This window comes from Neltuma alba, unplaced genomic scaffold, assembly GCF_004799145.2.
Source record: "Neltuma alba isolate B1F8T4 unplaced genomic scaffold, ASM479914v2 tig00002907_pilon, whole genome shotgun sequence".
Lineage (NCBI taxonomy): Eukaryota > Viridiplantae > Streptophyta > Magnoliopsida > Fabales > Fabaceae > Neltuma > Neltuma alba.
Genome location: NW_021633066.1, coordinates 213,745 through 237,217, shown reverse-complemented (window position 1 = coordinate 237,217; position 23,473 = coordinate 213,745). Strand labels below are relative to the sequence as shown.

Sequence of the window (23,473 nt, the reverse complement as noted above, 5' to 3'; positions counted from 1 at the left end):
AAATATTTAAAGCCCAGAATTATGAAAATCGAGACAAACAAAATAATGCTACTTCAGGCTTTCCGTATAGAGTGTTCGAACTTCAACATCATTCATAGAAAGCCTCTGTCACTCGGACCTTCCAACAGAGAGAGGAAAGAAAAGAAGAAGAAAAAAAATCGTCTTCTTCAGCTTCTTCTTCGCCCAACTCTTAACATTTTTTGCTGTAAATTTCCGCTTCTGAGGCATATATGCACTACTGATTAAGATTCTCCCTTGTTTTTATTTCTCCATGTTCTATCTATATGGTTTCAGTACAATTTATTTTGATTCCGCTTCTGGAATGGTGTTTTTGATTGTGAATTTGTTCGACGAAATACAATATTTGCTGATTGTTTGTGTGGTTGATCTGAAAGGTGAAGGCCTTATAAAGAGAAATTAAAATGGGGAGAGGGAAGATTGTGATTAAGAGGATTGAAGATTCAGCAAGCAGGCAAGTGACTTTCTCTAAGAGAAGAAATGGATTGCTCAAGAAAGCAAGAGAGCTTTCGATCCTCTGCGACGCGCAAGTTGGCGTGATTGTGTTCTCCAGCACTGGCAGGCTCTATGAATATGGAAGCTCCAGGTATGCATATGTGTATGTGTGTATATATTCCTTGTTCCCAATTCGTTTACATTTCTTTGTTTTACCAGAAACTAGCGCATCTTTTGATCTGGCTTCGACTTCTTCATTTTTCTTTTTACTGTGTCAAGTTTTCTTGAATCTGATATTCTGTCAGACACTGGTTATTGTTGGTGCAAGCTACAAGAAATTAAAATATATATATGTATAAAACACCCACTTGAACATATATTATTCACCAAGAGTATCGAGCTGTGAGCTTGTAATTGATGTTTAGTAGTACGTTTGGCTATTAGTTTTCTCCTTCTAAATGCGTGACGGATATCAAAATTTCCATGCATGCAAGCTCTGATGAATATGTGATATATAAGAAACTCTTCGTCCTTCTGCTAGCTGAGATCTTTGTTCTTTTTGTTCATGTTCTTTTCTCTTATCTTTGTTTTTTGTGCCCTTTTGTAGGTCATTCTTAATTTGAGCCAATAATATGTTGACTAGATTGCCTGATTAACCCAATGATTGACAGTTACACACTTTCTAAAATTCAGATATAGAAGATGCTAGGCAGTGAATTCGATGAAAAGGAATATTTGAAAGTATTCTAAGAATATTATCTAACTCTATCGATGTTTTATAGCCGGCTCCAAACTTGGGAAAAGAAGGAGGGTCATGTTATTCTAAGAATTCTATCTAACTCTATCTGTTTTATAGCCAGTCCCAAATCTGGGAAAAAGAGAAGGGTTATGTTAGACTCTTGAAGTAAAGCTCTGTCGAATTTTTCTATGACAGCGATCGATGAAAAAAATTGTGCCACTCTTAGAATTCAATCTAGAGTTACTGTTTTGCTCAAAAAAAAAATCTAGAGTTACTGTTGTAAAGATATTTAAAGTTCGAAAAGAAGATATTTTAACACAATAATTGAAGCATGTTTAAGGTCCAGTCATCACCTCTTTTTCTCTCTTCTTCTTTCAAACATTACAATGAAAAATAAAATTCTAAGAGATTCAGACTAATTGAACTACATATGATGAATATTAGATTGTACACTGTAGATGCCTTTCCCGTACCTAAGCAGATAGTCTCTAAGCATTGATACTATGATACTTTGAAAAGTTATGCATGCATAAGATACTTTTAGATTTCAAAAAATACATATCTTCTGGTGAACTGCTGAATAATTCATTGATTTTATATATACGTGCATAAGCGATTTTGCACACTATTATGATGATTCACTTATTTTGATTTGTTTATTAACTTGTGATAAATATTTGGCGATATTGGGATCCAATAGAACTAGGCAATTTGTAATGTTTATGTTATAGCATATTAGTAAGGACTGGGTTGGTATACAACTGAGAGGTGTATGTACTTGTGCTATGGCTTGACCGTCTATTTTGAATCTTCAAACTATATATTCTTTTGTTCTTAAATGTAGAAGTTAGTTAAGGAGTTGATTTTAGTCTTAAATATAAAACCTTAATTTATTTATGTATCAAATTTCTCTTTTTTCTTGTCAAACTCACTTATTTAATCTATAGAAGGATATGTAGTCGAATGTTCTGTAGGAGTATTTGAAGGAGATTATGTCATATTTGTTAGAATTAAATAATTTATTTAGCTTCTTTAATCTACCTAAATTAATTGAGTAACTCTTACATTAAGAATTAAAGTAGTTTTTCCCCTTACATAGCATAACTAATATTTATTATATATAGTCGTTTTCAAATCTTTTGGGTTAACGAATGCTAAATAAAATTTTGAGAAAACAAAACTAAGTTTTGCAAATTTAAAATGGTAAAGTAACATCCAATCTAGCATTCTAATTTTATTTATGATGCATTCAGCACCCAGATGTCATTTTCCTGATACATCCAACATCCCCTAATGTAATCCAACACTCCAATCTTATTTATGATTTGGGATGGCAGATGCACTATAAATAAATATTAAAGTACTAGAAGCACCATAAAAATAACATCAAGGTGTTGCATACACCATAAATAGGATTAGTGGTACTAAATACAATTGGAAAATAATATCAAGCTGCTGGATGCTACTTTAATCTAACCAATTTAAAACGAGTTTTAATAAAACACGGACAGACAAGTACTCGAACATGTTTTAATTCCTCATCAGTCGTAGTTCATTCAATTCTAATAAAAATACATGGTTTGGATGCTAAATTGATTAGTACTCTATTTTGGACAATTACCCGTTCGTCTTTAGAGCTGGACAAGAATTGAAAATATATAGTTGATATGTAACAGGTTGTTCCAAGTTGGGGGGGGATTGATTAAGGCTGAAGTTTTTTTTTTTTAAAGATTTTAATTAGCATGTTATGGTGCTTTTTAATTTTTACAAGGATAATTATATGTTAACTCATGTAAGTTAAAATACAACATCATATATTTGTGTTTGAGTAAACTCCGGGTAATTAAATGATTAGAAATAAAAGCTTAATTTTGTTACCAAATTGTCAATAATATTGTAATATATAGAAATATTTTTTTAAAGAATATTTTTTAAAAAAATATTTAATGACATAATGAACATTTATAAATATCGCATCGTTAAAAAATAGTCAAAACGTAATGTTTCAAAATTCTCAATTAGTATAGTATAACCATTTTAAGTTCAAGTCATTTTTCTGCCCCCACAAAAGATCATACGAGTATCAGCTTTTCTGAAACATAAGTAACCATTGGATACCATTGAAGTATGAGTACGCGCTGTAATGATCATACTTATATTAATCTCAATGCAAATTTTTAAAAAAAGCTTCATAATCACGCATTAGGTTCTGACATTTGATTGTTCTTTTAATCATGACATTGTTTTATGATTTAAACAATTACAAAATTGTTTTCAACATTAAAATTTGGATGCTACAGATATGTGTGTAACAGAAAATGATTAAACAATATCAGAACAAATCACTACTCTGTGTGTTGTGCGTGTGTTTTTTTTTTTTCTTTTCAGTTAGCAGCTCCTTGAAGTTTGCTTAGCTTGGTGTCAAAAGGATATATTTTTGGGGCTTGCATCCTCATCAATATAAAGATAAATTTTATATTATGTATTCAATCTACCATGTCCAAATAAAAGGTGGAATGCATGATAACTAAGGTTATTTGGTTTGCATTAGATTAAAGAAAAAGAAGGATCCTTCTGTTTTTTTCATTTTAATTACTAATTGACTCTTCGTTTATGGCAGCATAAGATCTATTATTGAGCGCTACAACCACGTAAAGTGGAACAACATCAGCATATGAATCCTGATTCGGAAGTCAAGGTACAACACACAAAATACCATTCTCCAAATAATTTACGTTAATGTTTTTTTTCATATTAATCATACCTAGCTACTAGGCATTAGCAAGGCATGGTCCTGATATTGGGCTTGTTTGGATTGACATCGCCAAATGTGACTTTTTTCCAAAATGATTATAGCAAACCGAAGTTTGAGTTATAGTAAATTAGTGCAACGCGGAAATTTGTTTGAATGATATATTGAAAGGCAATTTAAGAAGGTTCAAAGTTGAAAAAAAGCCAAAAGCCAGAGAAAGTTTGTTTCAATTTTAAAGTAGTTTTTGGGTAAAAAGTCAATTGCGCTCCAGAGACATGTCAAACATCATTTGTCATCCGACTAGCTTTCTATGATTCTAATGAGGCTTTCTAATGCTATCCCAAAAGATGAACTAACATGCACTAGTTTTCCAAGTAGAATTATAAAACATCAGAAACACACTATAAGGAAAAGGAGATTCGGTTATGTTATTATTCTGGGCTTAACTATGGTTGAATTAAAACTATATATGGTTAATTGTCTTCCCAATAGTTTAAGCCCTTTGGGGATACATATTTAATTTAGCTAAAAATATACATATATATAATTGTAAACTTACGTCTCTGAATGATAGGGTCAAAGTGCTATACGTTTTGCAGTAAGTTGGGGCTTACCTTATTAAACAGAACACTAGGTCGGTGCTAAAAACCCATATATATTCACCTTTTAGTCCATCAGTATTCTTGAGGTACATGCATTCAATAAACCCAAAGAAAGCTCAAAATTCAAATCTATACAACTAGGCATAGGAATGGCCAATAAAATCAACTTTACTCTCAATAAGAGTTGGAATCTTCATTGAAGATTTGACTCTTGCCTAGAAATGAATTAATTCCTTAGTCATACGACAGCTCTCAAATACACTTCATGGGTGCTTTCTTTCAAATACACTTCATGGCTTAATTAAGTGCACACCTGCCTTTACCTCTTTAGACAACCTATTCTTAAACATGACCTTTAAGACGTCATCAAGTATGCCACTTAGTTAGAGGAATTTTCTTTGTAACTGATCCATCTCGTTTTAAATCATCCATTCGCTTAGTGTTGTCACTTTACTGATAAAAATGAAATCTGTTAAGTAAACCTTGGTCTTGAAAGAACTCCAAATAGATATTAGAGACCTACTTTAAGTCCAATAGAACAAGTTAAGGGCACTAACTTTCAAACCCACGGCTGTTTATAATTTCTGCTTCTGAGGCACATCATTGAACCCGACTAGCATATATGCCCACCTCGACTATCCTGAAATCTCTAGGGGTCATTCTTGCTTACTCCTTCTGCCACTAAACTTCCATTCTCGTTGATATAGGGCTTCGTCCATGCATCCTTACTATCCTCTCTTCAATACTTTGTGGATAGGTTTGTATACTTGAAAACTGATCTTCTCATGTTATCCCAGAGACTTGTTCATGTTCATCAACATTCTTGACCATACCCCCCATTCTGGCCATATATGCCTCGAGATTCATGTTGCTTTGATTTCCAAAATGATAATCCCACGATACATATACTTGTATTATTTCCATAAAATAATCCCACAACTTAACTTTACCAAATGAACAGTACGCCAGAGTAGTCAAAGTTATTTGATACTTTGAATTCTTACATTTGCATTGCTCTTTATTTGATACAATATTTATATCTTATGTTTATTTGATATATATATATATATATATATCTATCTCTGTGTTTGCACTTCGTAGCTTTGGCAGAGAGAAGTGATTGTATTGAGGCAACAACTGCAACATTTGCAGGAATGCCACAGGTAACTGTTTCTAATTAACCACTCAATAGCAAGATAACTGTATAATAAAAGCATCGCAAACATTGGAATAATAAGCATTGTTAAGTTTTAGGTGGCAAAACACATGATGACACGGAGGAAAAAGAAAAGGCACTACAACACAGTACTGCCTTTGAACTCATCCAACGTGCATGCTTTCTCAAAAAAAAAGAAGAAGAAGAAGCAATTATTTCTACTTTTTCTGATTATAATAAACTGCAGATATTTAGTAAACCACAACTTACCAATGAATGATTATTTTAACTGAAAAATTGCATGTGTTCCCGGTAAATACTGTAGTACTAAACACCATAGCCGCTGGATAAGTAACAAAATAGATCTTGTGCTCAATTACATATGTGTGTGTGTGTGTTGTTTACTATTATATCAATTATATCATGATGACTAAGAATTCAAAGCATCAATTAAAAAGGATTATGAAGGTCAACAATTTCATCTTTATTGGTTTATCTAAAAAATTATATTGTTTCGAAAGTATATATGACTTCCTTTTGGTAAACATGTACGTAGGCAGTGCATGGGTGCACAACTTTCTGGTTTGGGCATTAACGAACTGCAAAATTTGGAAAATCAACTGGAGATGAGTTTAAAGGGTGTCCGAATAAAAAAGGTATGATGGATAGATTAAGACCATCTTCATTAGTTAATTTTACATGACAGGATTAATGATATATTATCATAAATTGATAACTGATTTATTTAATTTGCAGAATCAAATGTTAACTGATGAGATTGAAGAGCTGCAACAAAAGGTATATAAAGATAATTTTGTTTTTGCCCCTTCCATATTAGAAAGGTCTTCCCTACAAACTGCAGCCAAACCATTGAAATACTATTGCAGGGAAATCAAATCCGACAAGAAAATGTACAGCTCCATAAAAGGACACACCTTATTACTAAAGAAAATGTAGAATTACAGAAGGTAAGTTCGAAAAAGAAACATTCCATTCATATGCCTTATCTTGTCCTCAACAACCACAAAAGAGGGGAGAGGGTAATCATTAAATGACAAAACACTCTAAGGTTATCATCTTAATCAGATTCATGAAGCAAGGATCAATATGAATGAAGAAAATGGGATTTCCAATCCTCCATACAATACCATCAACAAATATGGTTTGCAAGCCCCAGACCATCCAGAGCTGAACCAGCCACAAGCAAAAGCTATGGAACTGAGGTACTCCCTCTTATCCTTATTATAGGACCCGTATTAGAAGAAATTTTTTGTTCTTTTTATAAGATCATATGATACTTTTAATAAGCATTAAACATTTTTTTCCCAATACAGGCCCATTTTTAATAAGGATAGTAAGAGATTAGAAATCAATATGATGTTGAAATTTATTATAGTTAATGAGGATAATATTGGTAAGCACTTGAATTTTATGACAAATTTAATGCATTTGATTTTTTTTTAGTACATGTAAATTGGTTATCAGTCCCTTATAATGAGGATTAGAGGGAGTATATCGCTTCAAACTGATCATATATAGCCCCTTTGGTTCACAAGGCAGAGATAAAACATCTTTGTGTTCTCTTTATAAGTTACATTATTAAATTCTTAATGTGAATATACTATTTTATCACTCATTTATTGTGTAAATTGTTATTTTCTCGAGAAAAGTATATATATCAAATAAAGTCAAAGTTAAAAAAATTATTAAATTTTAAGACAAATTTAATAATCTTAAATATTTTTAATAAAGCATATTGAAAATTACTTATGTACATATAAATATAAATAGTTTGAATGTGTTTTGTATGTGCATTCTGTACTCGTGCTGTTTAGTCTCAAAAGCTATAACTAAAGACCCAAAATTCTATGACAGGCTCCATCTGCTCTAGCAGTAACTCTGACAACCTAAAACTGTCAAACAGCAGGCTGCCAACAACTTTTCTGTAGAAAGATAAAGTTTCATGAGGGGGATATATTTCTCTCCAACAGGTTAGAACCAGAAGTCCAGAGCAGCATATCAATGCTTACATGCTATGACATGTTCCATCGTTAATTAATTTCTGTGAGGATCAGACGTATATACTGGATATTGTTGTAAATTCATATATAATATAAGAACTTTAACAAGCTAAGGTACATTGCTCATTTATCAAACTAAACGTGTCTCATGTGGCGACCAAATGGATGGAGTTTGGCCAAAAAAACAAGGGCATGAATCTGATCTCAGAAATCTTACCCTCATTGAAACAACCATCAAAAGGGAACTGATCTCGCATGGTTCTTATCTGTTTATGTCTTTGCTTAATCTTTGATGAGGAGTTCAAACCGAAGAGTTCATATTTCTAATTGTCTTCAATATATTTTTATATTCATCTTAACCTTTTAAAGTTCCAAAGTCTTGACTTAATGAATAGACTATATTTCAACGCACCTCATGCTTAAAAATTAAAACAAGCATTAATGAAACAGAAATCAAATCTCTTGCATGGATGGCAGAAAAGTATAGCATATGCAAGAATGATGAGTCATATATCACAAACAAGTTATGCTTCATTAAAAGGAAAAAAAATTCAAAACTGCACCATGTACACATTGAGCCCATATCGCTATCTCTACCCGTAAGATATCAAAATGTTAATCATTTTATGTAGAATCTAATGATAAAAAGAAATAAGAAAAAAAACATTTGAGAAATGACAGAAATTAAGGGGCAGCAATTGTGCTGGCTAACACCTTAGATCCTAAAAACATAACCTCTGTACTCAAAATATCACTACAAAAAAAAAGAGTAAAATAACGACAAAGTTTAGTGATAGAATTTTGTCGCTAATTAATTAGTGATAATCTTTTTCATAACAAAATTTGTAAATTAAACTACTAAACCAAATGCATGCTACAAAGAGAAGAAGACAGTCCAGAGGATCCCTCGGAAGAGCTCTTGCATCATTCTCCAACCCCTCTAAAATAACGCTCATTTGAGATGTAAAACTTGATAGGCAAATTTATTACTCAATTTGCGAAGCAGAAATCAGAAGCCCTAATATATTACTCATTCTCTGGTCTCCCGAAGCAGCATGTTGTTTCAGCTAATAAGACTCCCTAAATTTATTATTTTTACCTCTAAGTATATGATTAAAGAGAGTAATTTAAAAAAAACCTAACACATTATTGCAAATAATCAACTTAACTAATTTTCTTAATATCTGCAGATTAATTATTTAATTTTTATATTAAGTATCAGAGGCAATATATCTCAATGAAACTTAACTAAGTAATTATTAGATGAAACTACCCAAAAAAATCATAGAGAATTAGAGACTTTATTAGATGCGGCTCAAATTAATGATGAATTCTCTCTCTGATAAAATACAAGAATTAACACCATATTTTGACTTTTTTGTTCTTTGTAAATACGAATTTGAAAGGCTGTATTCATAGTCCATTATGAAAACAGGTTGTTAAGGGATTTTAAATAATCAACAAGCACTAAAAAGAACATGATTTCATTGTTAATCTTCGCTAAAAGGCTATGGCCAAGGATAGGGGTATGTTTAAAATAAAGTAAAAATAGAGAGAATGAAAATTGAAAGCCATATTAAAATTAATATAAAATGAAAATTTTCAGTTAGTTTTAAAAAAATTAAAAATAGAAGATTGTTTCTAAATTTATAAGGTCAAATATTCTCATTACTTTTCTTTCTTATTTTTAAGGCACATCCAACATGTTTTTATTACTAAGAAAATATAAATATGTTATATAATTTCTACCATGTTGCTTAGTTAACTATTTGCTTCGGTTCTATCACGTGGGGAAAGTAAATGACAAATGGTCCAGAGAATAGCAATGATTCTTCAATAGATACTTTTTGTAAGGAGACAATCCTGTTTGAAGTGCAATCGGGTATTAAATGTGGACATCTCTCCTGATAAAAATTTGAACCTTAGTTCATAATATTGTGGAGAACTAACTCCTTCTGTTAAACCGAACTTTGTTGGTATATCTCAACTAATTTTTGTAAATTGATGTTGAGGTAAAAGTCAATTATTATAATGTCATTATCATTTGGATAGATTTTTATATTAAAAAAAGTTAGTTTGATAGAAATTTATTTGGATGATGTGTCAATTGACAAGTTAGTTTCAAAATGTACACATATAAAGAAAAGTCAAAAGTCAAAACAAAAAAAATTACTTCAATTTTAAAGTGGCTTAAAACATCGTTCAACCCCAAAACCATGTGTGTTGGTGCATAAGGATAAGCAACCACTTTACTGCAGGAAGATTTAGGTACTATGTCTAATTTATATAAGTATTAAAATATGGTAAAATTGGACTTCATTAGCGTGAAATTAATGATATAGGTCTCGTTTGGATTGCCGTTGGAGACGGTAAAAATGCATAGGAAAGTGTGAAATTAAGGTTTGTAGCTTATTTGGGGTTAATTGATTGTTTGGATGGCCTTCTTCACCAACCGACTTATGGGGGGAAAATGACTTCTACATTAATGCTGGGCAAAGCAGCTTCTCACTGTTTGAAAATGCAATCTACTGTTAAATGAGCATTAAATGAGCATTGAAATTTTCACCTGTCAAATTTACCCCTCACATTTTCCCCTTTTTGACCGAGCTCTTCTCCTCTGTAAGGTTTGCTTCTGTTGCTCTCTCTCAGAATAGAAAGATTCGACTGTGGTTCTCCCTCCCTCACTCGCGACAGGTATTCTCCTCCCGTCACTCTCGCGAGTGCTTGTCCGTCCGTCGCTCTTGCCGGCTGTTCTCCCTCCGTCACTGTGGCCACAACAAAACATATCTCTCTTTCTCTACTGCAGCGACTGGGTTTGGCTGAGCGGGGCTAATCTTGCGAGTGACAAGGGTGGGGATGACTTCGTGTCAGGAAGAAAAGTGAAATTTTAAAATAATAAAATTATTGTTTTGTTTTAAAACGAACGGCTAAGACGGTAATCTCTCTCTTTGGTTGGCTATATATCAATGGCTTGGTTTTGTTTTATGAATTTTGTATAATATCATAATTAAATAAAGAGAGCACCGGTGTAAGTATAATATTTTTTCCAAATTTTTTTGGGTAACAAACATTTTTATTTTATAATTTCCTAAATAAACTATTTTTATTTTATCATAATAATTTTATGTATTTTTTTAAACTATTATCATATTAAAAACATAAAATTTCAAATACTACTATTCAATAAAGTTTATGCCTATTTCAGTCATTTTACAACTAAACTAACTTTTCTATTAATCATCCAAATAACTTTTAACTTTTTCAACTGACTTTTTAAAAGCACTTATTCAAACATACCTTAACTGACTTTTACTTTAACTTAAGTTATAAAAGTCAGTTGAGCTAGAAGTCAGTTTTACCCAACGCCAATCCAAACATACCCATAATATGAAGTTTTGTGGCTTCACAGGACTTATGTGGGCCATTTTGATGCATTCTAGGCCTACAAGACCTATTGTTGTCCCTGTAAGCTGTTTCACATCCATCCCATAGGTGACGAGGTGAGAAGCTTAGACCGAATGAACTGGCCCAATAATGGCCCAATAGATTCTATGAATGAACCCAATTTGTGATGGGTTCGGCCCTGTCATGGCCCAAAAGATACTAGGCCGTATTGGGCTCACCCACCAAAAGAGATTATTTTTAGCCCTTCAAGCTGTAATATTGAGCTCTACACACACCAGATCATTTTTTTTTAAAAAAAAGAAAAACTTACTGCCTCTAGTCCTCGATATAGATTTATTTAAATTAGTTTTTATTCAAAAAAATATATGTGCTAACTTTTTTAAAATAACCTTTTAAATCATTTGCGTCAAAATTACATTTAATGCAAACAGTTTTAACATATACAATTAGTAGGAATGATTTGGGAAAAAATGATAATTATGAAGGAAAAATGGATTAATATATTATATTTAGAATCAAATTCAACTCCCATCTAACTCTTATATTAGAAATGGGGTAGTCCTTAATTAGGAATTAATAGTAATTTATAGCAGGGAAACAGTTTTGTCCAACTCTAATGGGCTAAGCCTTAATGGGCCCCATACAAGATGTCCAATTTCCTAAGAGGATGCATATTGTCAAGCCTGGACCTTATTATTGGGACCAATAAAAAATTAAAAAAAATCACGGTGTGGAAGCTACTAGCTCAATTAGGGGTGAGCAAAAAGCCCATAACCAGCTAGCCTGCCCATAGCCCAATAAATTTTTGCCCGTTTAAACCCGCCAAATTAGCCCAAATAGAAGACACTAAACAGGTTGGGTTAAATGGGCAAGGCAGCCCATTAAACGAGATGGGCTATGGGCAAGGCATCGGGTTGCCCATACCTGCCCATTTAAGTTTTATTTTTGTTAATATTTTTATTCCTCAGTAGTTAATTAAATGATTTTTAATTTTTTCTAGACCTAGTTTCTGCCTTTCATAGTTTCATTATCTATTTCTTTCAACTCTTTTGACTGAATGACTCTCATTGGGTCACTCTGCCAAATGATTTGGACATTAATAATTTTGATGAGAGTACAAGTATTATTGTTGGTAATTGACTAATTTCTGTATCATTTTGAGTTTACAGCATTGCATTATGTTTTTTATATTAATATTAATGACATTAACTTATTTTTGTTTGTTTTGTTCTTGTAGAGCAAAAGTCAGCAGTCAAAAATTCAACTATTTCAAGTGATTCTGAAGCAAAACATGATGATACTCAAAATCTGGCTGGATAATTAATTGATGATATTGTTTCTCATTCATCTTTAATCACAAGCATCATGCTTGTCTGAACTTTTATTTTGTCATTTAGGTGGAAGTTGGAACTTTAAAGTTTAAAGTTTATGAGACTTTTTATGATTGGTGACAAGACTTTGATTGTTTGTGACTCTACGTAGGATTATGTGATTGATATTATGTGACATTATTTCATATTTGATATGCCATTTGGTACGTAAAATTTATTGATAGCTTTCCAAGGTTGCATACAAGATAGCTATGCTAAAAAAACTGCAAATATATATATATATATATAAACTATACTGGTTACCCCGTAACCCGGTCACTCCAAGCGGGCTGCCTCGTAGCTCATTTAATACGAGTTTAAATGGGTTGCTATCGGGTTATGAGCTAACCCATGCCCATTTATTCATAAATAGGCGGGCTATGGGCTAACCTTCAGGCTAGCCCACCCCGCCCATTGCCCACCCCTAAGCTCAATAGTACTCACATGTCATATTCATCGTCTAAAATAAATATTTACTCATTTAATCTTATTTATAAAACACTTTCAGTATATTTCATGCAGATCAAGAAAGATTTTAAATTGTATTAACTCTATGCTAAAATACTCCTCTAATCCTAAATATGAGACCCTTATATATACTAGTATAAGGGTCTTATATTCAAGACCAGAGGAGTATAACAACTTTCCAATCTTACTCTTATGTAATAAATACATTATTCAAAAAAGATAATTATCTATACTCTTATAAATAAAGGATAAAATAGTATATGCATGTTAAAATTTAATGAAGTGACTTATAAATAGGATTAAAATTTTTTTCTCTTTTTTACCCTATAAATAGGATCAAAGGAGTGATTATCAAGTGACTGAGTTCTGGGTCCTTTATTACAATTTCCTAGATGCAAGCATAAAAATATAGTTGAAGAAGAATTTGAAATAAATGAAATTTAATGCAAATAAGAAGACAAGCACATTATGACTCAAGTAGCTTAAGATAAACTTTCTTTCTTGGACAATGTGTAGCAGTTAAAATTTGCTTATATTTACAGAACTCCATTTTATATTCCTCTAATTCTATTTATAATCAGCTTTCAAACATATTGTATTAGAATCAAGAAAACTTTTAAATTAAAATTTATTAATATTTTAAAATTAATAACTTTTTAACTTTATTTCTATTTAATATATATATTGTCTATACTTTAATAGCTTGTTCACATAAATACTAAACGAAGGATACAATTATACATCTATATGAAAAATTTAATAACGTGATTTATATGTAGAAGGGTAGGAATGAAAACAATCTCGCTACCTTATGGATATGAGTAGAAGAATTTGTAGTTCAAATCACTAGTCATTTGCTAAACCTTTAAATTATGAGGAATCACTCAAAATAACAAGGAAATTTGGGTCATATTTGTGTCGAACTGGGACATGACGAATAAGTATATTCCCACAAAATATTCCAAAACAGCAACGATTTCTATCTAGTTTTCTTTCTTTCTTTTTCTTTTGTTTTTTTTTTGTGCCAACTTCTATCTACCTATCCAAGGTAGAGTGAGTTGAGTTCTTCGCTAATTTTGATGCTAAAGTCTTAGTTATAACTAAAATCAACAGCATACTATTTCCGGTCTTATTGTAAAATGGCTTTTAACTAACCAACTGAAATCCAGTTAATTAAAAGCCGTCTATCATTGAAATAAAATACTCCTTCCATCCAGTCATATTTATAAGCTTTTAAGTTAGAGACAGGTGCAGTATAAGCTTCAATTTATGTTTGTTTTGACATTCAATATCTTCTTTCTCAATTTTTTAATTATTTATTCTCTCTTATTTGCTATATCTCTTCTTATCATATTTTTCTGCACATTTTCTTTCATATTTTTTTTACTTATTATAAGGGCATATTTGAGAATAAAAATATATTTCTAGCTTATTTATTGCTTTTAACTAATTATTCGTTACCAGCAAATTAGTTATTTGAAACTTATAATGAAAATTGAAGAAAGTACAACCTAACGAAGTCTAAAAAATCAAAGATGAACAACAAAAGGAAAAAAAAAACAAAGGAAAAGCACCACAAAGACAAAAACTCAGCTAACTTCCGCATGTTCTTCTTCACCCAAAACACTATTATCAACATCACTATTCCGCAAATTTAATAAAAAGGTGGTGAACAACGAAGGGCACACTTTAAGGGTAGCTTTGTTAAACCAATCAGTAATCAAGTTAGCCTCTCCAATCAGTAATCAGTAATCAAGTTAGCCTCTCCAAAAATCACAATACTTGCATTACTTTTTGTTTCTAGTCCCTTATAGATAGTAACACTATCGTTAACTACTTCCCTTAAAAAATGTTATTAAATACTTTCATATTGCAATGAAATACACTCCAAAGCCATTTTCAAAATATTAGGTGTGCTACTAAATATAAGAGTTGTATAATTAATTTGGAATTATTAAGAAATTAGTTAAGTCGATTATTTATGATGACAAATATTAATGTGTATTGACTTCCTTGTACTACTACCATTTTTAATTATGTGCTTTGGAATTACTTTTTAGTAGGAGCCATTTAATATGTTCATAATTTATTTGGGAAAAAATTATAAAATCAAAGACAAAATAGATTGAGAGCTTATATATTTGGACCAAATATAATGTCTAAGTAACTCTCAATGCATAGGAGGTACAAACTCATTAAATACTACACTAAACAATGAAAAATGACTTATTTTCAACTAATAAGCTGTGAGTAAGAAGGAGAACACAAGTTCAAATCTCAAAAAACATATTTCTTGGAAGGACTTGAACCTTTGACACTTCTGTCCAGACAGAGATTAGTCTCAAATCTAAAGTAACTCGGGTATATCTTGAATTACACCAAAAAGAAAAAGGAAAAAGATGAATCATTTTAAGAACCATAATTTCATTCTAAAACACCCCTAATCTAACATGACTAAAGCAAATTTAGTAAGCGATTGAGTTGCTGATGAAAGACTTTGCAGTTGTTTCGGTTGACCTAGGATGATACTCCTCTGGTCCTATTTATAGGGCAGAGAGAGAAGGTTTTTTTTGGTCATATTTATAAGTCATCTCATTAACTTTTTACTATGACTTTACCATGTTGTCCTTCATTTATTATAATGTAGATAGTTACTTTTTTGAAAAAGGTATATATTAAATAGGGGTAAAGTTGGAAAGTTGCTATATTTTAATGAGGAGTTAATGCAGTTTAAGGTTTTTCTTGGTCTGTGTGAAACTTGTTGGAAGTGCCCTATAAATAGGACCAGAAGAGTATTTTGCTAATGGCCAAAAAAAAAAGTGTGTCATGTGCTTTTGAACAGTTGAAATGTGATGACCAAAAAAAACAAAAGAACAGTGGAAATGTGAAGAACAAATCCAAAGACATCTTTACAGCCTGCGCGCCAAATGTACCCTGAAAAACAAATCACATCAATCTGACATCCTCGTACTGTTAAATCCATTAAAAATTCAAGCTCATCTTAATTGTTAATTTGTCTCCATAAATCAGTATAATATATGAATTGTTTTGTTAATATAAATTTAAGGGATTTCGCCTATTGTACAGGCCATTTGTGTAACAAATTAAAGTGCTGTGTCAAGTGCCCTTTTACAGAAAATCACTTCAATGTGTGTAATGAGGTATCATAGTTGATGCTCTTTCCAAGTTAAGCAAACACAGCATTTAAAGAGAGACCCTAGTATTGAAAATTTTATTTTAAAATAAAAATAACCTTTTAAACTAGATTAAGGACTTAAAAGCCGTTTAGAAAACTCATCACTTTCTAAACTGATTGTACAATCAATGTTTGAAAAAAATTATTTTTCAGACCTGTTCTTATAGACAGGTAGAAATCATCTGGAAGAAAAGGAGAAAAATAAAAAATTGAGTTTCTAAACCTGTTGTCATTAGCAACTGGTGTAATTCTTGCCACAACAGATCTACCAATATGTATAAAAATGTCACTGATCACACCTTTTAAAATGTATCTTCCGCACTTGGTTTAGAAAGGATGCTTGCCTAGCTGTTTTACACTTATGTCAAATGGGTGGTTACCTACATTCGAATTAGCTAACGATCCGTACGATCCTTATTACCACTTTTGCTACTTAATATAAGAATCAGTTAACTAATTTAAGAAGATTAAAAAAGTTACTAAATGACTACCTTCAGTCTTTAATATAAGAGCTAGTTTGACTTTCAATTTGGTTTTAAATATAAGACTCCAATATACTTTTTCTCTCATATTTATCTATTTTTTTCTCAAATAGTCCTTATAGTAATTGCTCATGTTAAAAGATCCATCAAATGATAGTTCTAGCTAATACATATAATTAACAAAAATATTTTAAGAAATATAACACCTATTTATTACAAATAACTAACTTAACAAATTTTCTTAATATACTCAAATTAGTCAACTAGCTCTTATATTAAGGACCAAGAGGTAATACTTAATTATAACATATGCTACATGATTTCTCTTAAAATACTTACATGAATCATTAAATTATATAGCAATTTATATGTGAGGCCATTAGTTTGGATAAAAACAATAAATATAAATATTTTAAAGTAATTTAGTAATTTTTTTATCTCCCCAAATCAGTCAACTGGGTCTTATATTAAGAATCAGAAATATTATATGCTTCAAATAACGGATTTGTGTATAATGATAAATTAGTTAAAAGGAATAAATAAATAAGAAATACACTTTTATTTTCAAATACTTTCCTATAATAAATAAGAAAAAAGATGAATGTGTGGAAGAATGTAATGTGAAAAAGTGTGACAAAAGCGAAAGAATAATAATTAAGGGTGCAACAAAAAAATGCATTATGTTGAGATAAATGTGAATTGAGTCTTATAAAATAGATCATGCCCCTTTTCAAATTTAAAGCTTATAAATAGAATCAGATGGGATATATATACTCATTAGTCTTTAGCATGGTTAATTTAGAGTCTAATTAGTAGTAATAAATTAAACGTTTTTCGGATCACCTACAACCCTATCTCAACGGGAACGCTAGTGCATGTGAAAGGAATAAGAAATTATATGTAGCAGTTAAGATAGTCTACATTTTTCCAATTAAATTAGTTCAGTTAAGTAACTTAAAATAGGCAAGTTGGCCAAGAACCTACAAAAGAGTAATTATAAAGAAAGTGTCGTTTTCCATTGTTGGAATGATAAGATAATGTTAAGATAAATAGGGCTACACTTTGATCCCTATGATCGATGCATCCCATCTCTATATATTTGCTCGATGATTGACACTTGGCTAAACTTAGTTCGTAGCATTCAAAATAAAATGTTAAATCTCTGTTTTCTCTGTTATTTTGATTAAAATAATTTAGGGTTTTGATTATTTAAGGAAATAAATCTTCGTCAAGATATGTACAAGAACAAGGTCACGTGGAGTGGACCAATTCCAGCCAATAAAATCCAAAAAAGACTGATATATTAAATTCAAATATATAAATTGAACGTTACTTGGCTAAGCACTTATCAACAACGAAACGGTACGGTCAGTTATCAGAGTTATTATTTTTGTTTGCTTCCTTTTTACGACTTAAAGTGAAAGTGAACCTCATTATCATGGCCCCAAAAAACCAAAGGAGAAAAAAAGTGAACCATATATTGTCTGAAAGTTGCAGCCTCCATTTTTTGAGCCTTCAAAATATACATAGATGAACTTTTATAGTTTTTTTCTGTCGATTCTTATAATTTTATGAAAATTTTAATCAATTCTATATATATTTTTTCATCAAATTCTTAGAACTTCACATTTTCACCTGATTTATGATTATATCCTTGTATTTTTTTTTCATTTTATCAGTCACCTGAAATTATAAAAATTTGTTTAAAAATTATGTGAAATTATAAGGACCTGATAAGAAAATTACAGAAATATAATTAAAATTCATGTAAACGGCCTATAAAGACATGACAAATACACACAGAGGCATCTAACTAAGAAATTAAGTGAAACTATTTGGGCTTGGAAATTAATTTTTCCTAATTTAAAGAATCATTTACAAACGCAACAACATTTCTTGCCTTATCTTCTCTCTCATTTATTTTATTATAGTTCAAAATACTTATAACTTCCCTTAATTTTAGCTTTGATGCATATAATCTCTCTCATCTTTAAAATTTAAAAAGTAAACCGTCAAATTTCATATTTTAACATTTAACATCCTATCGTTAAAATACCATTAAACCTAACAGAACGGGGGGCACATAATTTTTAATAATAAATTAAATTATATGTCATCCTGCCACATAATTTTTGATAACATGATGTGGCATCCATTCTGTCCATACTTAACAATGATTTTAACGGTAGGATATTAAATGTCAAAATATAAAAATTGAGGGTTTACTTTTTAAATATTTAAAGGTGGGGTCAAAATATAAAAATTGAGGATTTGCTTTTTAAACTTTTAAAGGTGGGGAATTACATGCACCAGAACTAAAGTTAAGGAGGGTTATGAGTATTTTGGTATTTCGTAGATGCATAAACTAGGTTCTTGGATCCATCGCTATACTATGAATATTATATTTAATTTTTTCATCTATATTTGATTAGTTTTCGTATTGATCACCACACTTTCGTTGAGGTAGTCTTTCTACTACATTTTCATGGAAGATCATATCTTTTTATTTAAGGAGAATTACAATAAAATTCCAAGAAAAATTACCAAGAAAGTTTTAAAAGTTGTTATTTCCTACTCTCTGGAACTTATCATTACATGCTGTCTAGGTTGTTACTAGAATTTTTTAGTAATTATTTTTCTTTCTTAGGATCTGCTATAATTCTCCTTTTTATTTATGTTTCTAATTTGTAGTTTATCACTTGGATTGTTTAATTGTTAGGAATTTTTCAAGTTTTTCTTTCCTCAAGGCTAAGCTCATAATTAATGCTTGAAAATTGGTGTTTTCAATTCGTTGATTTTTTTTAGGGCCAGAGCTACTTGTTGAATACATATTAATTACAACTTCCGATTCTTAGCATAAGAGCTAGTTGACTAATTTGAACAGATTGAGAAAACTAGTTAAATTAGTTATTTGTAATAAATAAGTATTTTCTTTCCTAAAATATCTTTATTAATCAAATGTAGTGGTTAAAACAACTATTATTATAAGGACTGACTTGAAAAAAATGAATAAATATGAGAAACAAAGTAGATTAGAGTCTTATATTTGTGACTAAGATAAAAATAAAACGAGCTATTATATTAAGGATTAGAGGTAGTATCTCATTAGAAGCCATACTAACTAGAGATGATTATTTAAGAACAGGTCATCTGCTGTTGCGTTGCTGCTGTTTTGACTGTAAATCTGGACTGTCCGTATTTTATGATAATTATAATAAAATAAAATGGATTGAAAAAATCTGAATCATCCGCATCTATGAAAACATAGTAGCAAAGGACCCATGTTTGATTATTCATAATTCATAGTATAACTATAATTTATCTTAAGACTTTTACAAACATCGTTAAGACGTTAAAATCATACAAGCATTAAAGTGCTAGATTACGTCAACGCAACAAATACATCGTGTTCATTTATTACAGACTCCCAACTTTAAAATATAGGAGCTGGATAATTAATTTATATATATTTAAAAAAATAGTTGAACTAGTTATTTAAAAAAAACTTGCGCTAATTTTTCTAAAATAATCATTTTTTAATTATTTGTATTAAAAATTACTTCATTTATGAAAATCCTCCTTTAACGTACAAAATTAATAAGAATATTTTGAAGAAAAAAACTATAAATATACAAAAAAAATTTAAAATTTTTAGTAAATTAAAGAGGACAAGTAGGTACTAACAACTTCATGTTATAAACAGAATTAAACTTATGATCTTCTATAATAACCTAAATTTTATTTTAAAATTTATGTAAAAATAAAAATAAAAATAAAAAATAAAAAATAAATAAAATAAATAATATTATATTATTATAAAATAATAATATTTTATTTGAAAAAAAAAAAGAAATACCTTTCTGCCTAAAGTTCGAGAGAAAGTGAGGAAGGAATTTATTAGAGAAGCTCCTCCTAATAAATGTGTGAAGGGTATTAAAGATTACCCCACACTTCATTTTCCCTTCTTTAGGCGTAAGAGAGAAACACTGCAAAAAGATATGTATTTTCTAGCGGTTAAATTATGATGTTTCTAGCGGTTTTAATCGCAACAAACAACATTTGTAGCGATTAGAAAAACCGCTAGAAAATTAAGTGTAAGAAATAGTTTTCTAATGGTTAAGGGGACCGCTACATAGTATGGTCAAAATGTCAAAAAATTTCTAATGGTTACGCTAACCGCTAGAAAAACAAGCAGGCGCAGGAGAATGAGATGACATTTGTAGTGGTTTAAACTGCTAGAAAATTTGTCAAAATATTTTGAACCGCTAGAAATTTTGAATGAAATTATATTTTGCTAGGAAACAAAATTTTCATATTGGCGCTAAAACTTTCTATCGGTTAACAGTTTTCGACAAAAGTATATTTTGCCGAGAAATGAAATTTTCAAATTAGCGCAAAAACTTTCTAGAGGTTTTTAACTGCTTGATATCAGGTGGAACCAAATTTAAATTTTGTGAAAGTTTTCCCGCTAATTTTTATTTTTCTAGCAGTTTATGAATCACTACAAAATTCATTCGGGGCAAAAATAAAATAAAATTCAAATGTTTCATTATTATAAAATATAATATTATAAATTAAAAAACCATTAAATTGATTATATTAGAGAATTTATGTTAATATGCATATTTATCAATGTATTACATGTTATATATTTGAATTTTGTTATAAATAATAAGTAATTAAATTATGATTGTGTCAAATGAATTGAATTTAATTTAATTTAATTTAATAAGATAGTTCAATTGAAGATGGGATAGTTTATAATGTTGAACCTTAACTCTTATGTTGAAAAGTGGTTGAATTAGTTGAGGAAGGCATGACAAATGTGAAAAAGTAAAATATGAAAAAAAAAAGATAAATAAATATGCTAGTAAATTATAAATAAAGATAAATAAAAGAAATTAAGATCTATAAAATGAATATCATCTTACCATATAAAGAAGAGGAAAAAAACCACCATACGACAGACTAAGAAGAAAAAGAGAGGATTATAAAAAAAAAGAGGAGAGGAAGGAAAAGAGATGGGGTAAATGAATGATGAGGTGATATGGTATTTATAGAGATCAGTGAGACTTTTCTAGCGGTTGTTTACTATTTGCAGTGGTTTTATTAATGTTGTAGTGGTTGTGCAGGTTCTAGTGGTTCTGTAACCGCTACAAATTACAATTTTTTTATTTTTTAAAAACTGAACCAATTTTAATTTGTACATATTTATTTATGAAAAACAAATTGCAGTTTCTAGCGGTTCTGTAACCGCTACAAATTGCAATTTTTTTATTTTTAAAAAATTGAACCAATTTTAATTTGTACATATTTATTTATGAAAAACAAATTATTTGAATGATAAAAATTTTTGAAATTGCTATTCTTGATCATCATCCTACCTGAAAGGAGATATTAAAAAAATTATTGTTAGAATTATAATATATTTAGAAAAAATTAGTAATTAGTAGTTAATTATTTAAATAATTTAAGAAAAGACATATACATGATAATGGCCAAATTATTATCTCCTTGAGGAAAGAAGTTTTCAAAATTCATGGGTTGGAAGGATTTGCTGTCGTAAGTAATGTCACCATCACCCATATCATAAAGATCTCGTGGTTGGAGGTGAACGACTATATTCCAGTCTTTATGTTTCTCATCCTCGACATAGTAAACCTGGTGTGCTTAAGAGGCAAGAATATATGGCTCATCATTTTCAGATTCCCCCGTATGAATGAGTCTAGAGAAATTAACAGAGGTAATGCCTAAGTGGTCAGTAGTGAGTCTCCATGAAGTTGTCGTATTTGCTCTGGAGCACTTGAATAAAGTTATGGTGAAAAGCTGGTAACTTAACTCAACGATGTCAATTAGCTTCCCATAGTAAGTGATGCCTCCAAAATGCATATCGCCATCACTACTACTAGCAAAACATCTCGTTTCGAATGTCCCGCAAACTCCAGAGTTTTGTGTGAGCAATCCCTGATCATGTCCAACCGTACAGAACTTGAACCTGTTGACATTATACGCGGTAAACCTTTGTGCATGGTCTAACAGATTGAGAAAAAGAGTTTTGAATTCATCTATGTACAGGCTATTGTCATTACGTATTCGACGTGTAAACCAACCGAGACACTCTCTGTGGACTCTTTTTATCAATGTCAATGGAACATACACCCCCTCGTAGCTGCCACCTGAGGTAATTTCTAAACTCACTACAATGAAGTGTAATTTGTTAAAAAAGTCAGTGAGAAACAAATACAAAGTGTAAAAGTTAGTAAGCTTATATAATACTTACTGCATAAAAGGTTTAACTTGACTGCAAATGTATCAAAACATGTTTGTGTGCCTAGAATTTCTCTGTGGTAGTGAGTATGAAGAATTCATATCCTCCAATTAGTTTCTTGATAGGAGGAAATAAAGTTGACATGGAAGGATCGGGAGGAGAATCATCTACGCGACACAGGCGGTTAAAAGATGCCTCCATGTCATCAAAGTACCTTGAACAAAAAGTTAGGACCTTATCTCCGAAATAACCTTCTGCTATTGACCCCTCAAACCACGTCTTATTCCTAACATATGATTTTAATTTTTTTCAAATACCTACAGGTTAATATTCCATTAATAATTGTAAGCAATTGAAATAAAAATGTCAAATTTAAAGAGGTAGGGATAAAAGATAATCTAGTAGGTAGGGATAAAAGATAATCTAGTACCTTTCTATAGGGTATATTTATTGATATTGAACTGGGCCAACAATCGTTGCTTCTCGAACAAGGTGGAAAGTCAAGTGAACCATGAAAGTGAAGAATGATAGAGGAAATATCATTTCCAAGTGACAAAGTGT

General features: G+C 30.6%; 1 pseudogene; it reads left to right on the top strand.

Moving 5' to 3' along the window:
* Positions 1–422: 422 nt before the first annotated feature.
* Positions 423–6,364, top strand: LOC114739768 (MADS-box transcription factor ANR1-like; annotated as a pseudogene).
* Positions 6,365–23,473: the final 17,109 nt, after the last annotated feature.